This window comes from Dasypus novemcinctus, chromosome 11 (assembly GCF_030445035.2).
Source record: "Dasypus novemcinctus isolate mDasNov1 chromosome 11, mDasNov1.1.hap2, whole genome shotgun sequence".
NCBI classification, from domain to species: domain Eukaryota; kingdom Metazoa; phylum Chordata; class Mammalia; order Cingulata; family Dasypodidae; genus Dasypus; species Dasypus novemcinctus.
In genome coordinates this window covers 74193932-74197993 of record NC_080683.1, presented here as the reverse complement: position 1 = coordinate 74197993, position 4062 = coordinate 74193932, and positions in this window count along the sequence as shown.

Sequence of the window (4062 nt, the reverse complement as noted above, 5' to 3'; positions counted from 1 at the left end):
AATTTGATAGTCCTAGCCCTCCTTCTGCTCTTTGCAATTTACAATGACTATCAGGAGCACTCTGACAAAAGATTGACGAACATCTCTGGGTCTAAGTCTCTCAAATACAAATAGATTTTCATCCAGCTTTTGGACAATTTCCTGAATTTTGACAAGTATATAGATCTGATGTCGACAATGTAGGATGTGCATAAAAATAGTCCTAGGTTGTCCTTGGCCATCTACTCCTGCAAGTGGTTGCCAGAGAGGGAAGGCCCTGGCTTTGTCCTCCTGAGGTAGAGGTGCCCTGCCTAAAAAATACACTACTCAGGATATGGGGTGGGGAGGCCATTTCTGAGGGATCTAATGGCAATTTAGATCTATTTTCATCCCCCTGATATGGAGTTGGAGGCAGTATAGAAGCAGGGGCATTGCTTGAGAAAATAATGGTATCTAAGACCTAATCAGTTAAGAGTCTGGAAGGGTTTTTTTCTGGTTTCTATTCTCATTGTCTTTGCAATTATTTAATTCCAGCTATTGTGCAGAAAGTTGATTAACTAACTCCTTAGCTGACCAGGGAAGCAAGTCATCATTTTCTCTAATTTTAGTTTGCTGGGGAACTGGGGCCTGATTAATTGGCAATACATCAGTGTCAAAAACATTCTCTCTGAAGTTTCTCAATTTGGGCTAATGCCATAAAACATTGAATGTAAGGAATTTCATCCCACTTATTTAACTACAGAATCTGTTTAACTGTAGAATAGTATTATACTCTAAAGATCCTTGTTCTGGCCATTTCTGCTCCAATTCTAGTGCATATTGAGGCCAGACATATTAACAAAGGTGAATCATTCTCTTTTTAGTCATAGGTTCATACCCAAATTGTTCCCAATGTTTAATGTTGCAACCTAGTGGCTTGCTTTTTCCCTTCATTTCTGAACTTCTAGTTAACAAGTACAGAAACCAATACCTAGGCCACCAAGCTCAGCAACACTTTTATGCCAGGGTCTGCTCCCCTTCCTATTCCAAAACCAAACCAAACCAACCAACAAACAAAATAAGTGTAGCAATTACCACTTACAGCTTTGGCAGGAAATAATGTGCCACTGAGGATACAGAGAATAACACACACACACATACACCACACACAAAATGGCACCTGTTTTCCTCAGAAGGCTGCTGCTATTAGGGATCCTGAATGGCAGAGGCAAGAGATTCTTGTCCAACTCTCCAAGTAAAACATTCTGGTAGCCACAGAGCCCGGGTTCGTGAATGTCTTACCTAGGTGGTCCAGAAGTCCACCAAGCTGTGCTGTTCTCACAAGGATGGTGAACCCACATTGGGTGCCAAAATGAAGAGGGGCCAGGGTGGTCGTCGGCTGGGTTCATTCACTCGGCCCAGCATAGACAGACACACCGAACCAAGTTAGGAAGGAAAAGAGGATTTATTCCCCCTGAGGGAGACAGGAGACCGGGAAATCAGCCCCCCTATTAAGGGTTTTTCTCACAGATTTTATAACAGTTGAAACAAAGAAAGTTAATTATCAGGGTGACATTCCTAAGGAGGGTCCAGAAAACATAGTTTTGCTTTAATCTTAAAATATGCCTGGTGCTTAGGGTCTGGTAATCTTGGGGTACTAAGGATGCAGTGAGTAGTACAGATGTGAATGTACAGATGACAGATGTGAGTAAAGATGAGGAAGCACATAGTTATACATTTTCAGTGGAGCTAAATCTGCTTAATGTTAAATCTATAGCTCTGTGTGCCTCCTTACAGGTAAGCAAAAGTTATATTGAGTTTTTCTAACATTATGAGGTACAGTATAATGCCTTAATATTTAAGCTATACTGGGTTTTTCTAGTACTACAGAAAAACTCGGGAAGCAGACTTGGCCCAATGGGTAGGGCGTCCGCCTACCACATGGGAGGTCTGCAGTTCAAACCCCAGGCCTCCCTGACCTGTGTGGAGCTGGTCCACGTGCCCTGCCACGCAGGGGTGTCCCCCACGTAGGGGAGCCCCAGGTGCAAGGAGTGCACCCCATAAGAAGAGCCGCCCAGGGCAAAAGAAAGTGCAGCCTGCCCAAGAATGGCGCCGCACACACGGAGAGCTGACAACGCAACAAAAAGAAACACAGATTCCTGGTGCTGCTGATAAGGATAGAAGTGGTCACAGAAGAACACACAGCGAATGGACACAAAGAGCAGACAACTGGGCGGGGGGGAGAGAAATAAATAAAAAATAGAAAAAAAAGAAATGGAACTGTAAACCCATTTTCTGGTCTGGGAAACAGTGATTGTTGAGAGTATCTCACTAAATTGGAATAAGGAACAAAACATGAGGTGTCCAATAGCTTTTTCCATTTGGCTATGAGTTTTCAGAACAATTGGCTTATGGTAGGGCCATTGTTCCTCAAAATAGTATTTCAGTCAACAAATGCAAACGTGCTTTCCATGTGCTTAACACCATGCTAAGCACTTGGAGGGCAGAAGTGGAGGAAAAAATATCCCTACTGAAAAATTGGTTCCTCTTCACTGAGGAAACAAGCAGTTCATTACAAGATGCTATAGAGAATGGGAATATATGAAAGTTCCACTAGGGCAATCAGGTTTCACAGAAAACAGTTTCTCTGATTAGAATGTTTCTTAAAGACATAAATTTGAAAATTGGACCCAAACCAGAAAATAGAAAATAGAGAAAATCTTTGAGCAAAATGAGAGAGAACCACAGTTAACATGTTAGGAATATCTAGTTTCTGTTCTATAAGTGATTTCTGAAATCTTGTTAGTCTGTTGAGTCATCTTTTCTTATTTGAGTTAGGTGGATTAGGGAAGGGGCAAAAGAATGGCACTTTCCTTTTGCTTGGAGTAGTATCCTCACACAGCATGGTGTTATCAGGTGTAATCCATGAAGGACACCCGCAAGAAAAAGTTTTATTTCAAGGGCCACTTGGATTTGAGGCCCACCACATCTTTAGCTATTGAGGACGTACCTGTAGTGCTGATCCGGGAGAATATGGGTTTGAAGTGTTATTAAGGAATACTGAAATTCATGCTTGAGTATTTATTTTCTTTCCTGCATCTATCTGTATCTCTCTTTTTTATCCATCTATGTACTAGTGTAATTTCCACATCAAATTTTGCACATTACTTTGCTCAAGTAACGATTTCCAATGAAAAATGTGGATACTTAGCCCACTCTCTTCAGTCACAGGAAAGTTTCATATTACTTCCTAGAAAAGATACTAAAATTTTGTTAAGAAATAAATACAGTGACATTGGCACGTTTTTATTTTCCTTGTAACTTGTACCTTCTAGCTTGGAAATTGATACTTTTGATATTTGAATAAAACACGGCAGAATCCAAGTGTTCTTTCGAGATATTATTGCATTGCCCAAGTCCTTTCGGGAGGCCATCTTGTTGGGGGACAGGAGTAGCAGGACAGAAACTTCACAGGAACGGAAAAAACCGGGATTAGGGGCGGGACTCAGTGGAGCAAGCGTCCCCAGGAGGGGGCGTGGCGCCTTGAAGTTAACAAAGACCGAGACGGCTGCGGTATCAGCCCAGGTCTCCGACACTGCTTACGGATTCAAACTAGCCACCTTCAATAGGTCCTGTCTACCGGACGGGGTGCCCTTGGTTGCCCTCAGTGACAGCGAATCCTGGAGTGCTCCGGGAAGATTCCGCCTACACTCTGGCCAGCCTGAAATTCAGCTCTGGGCGCACCAAGCCACCTGCCAGAGTTGGTTTCTCCTTGACCCTGGGGCCCCTTCGTAGTCTGAAGTGGTGCTGCCAACTCAGCCCCTTCTCCGACGGCGTGTTCCTAGGGGAGAACATACTTTCCTTTAAAGGTATACTTTGCTAAACTCTGAAATTTGAGGGCGCTGTCTATAACACTTGGGGTCCTGGCTTTCTGCAACTGTAAAGATGAAAATGGGTCAGGCATGGTGCCGGTTACACTAAGAGGTGATACGCGGAAGTGTTCAGACAGTTGCGTGATGTAGACTACAGAGTTGAGGTGGTTTAGCCCATACAAAAAATGGCTTCGAGGCGCGTCAGCCTGGCAGAGTCACGTGTTCGCAGATT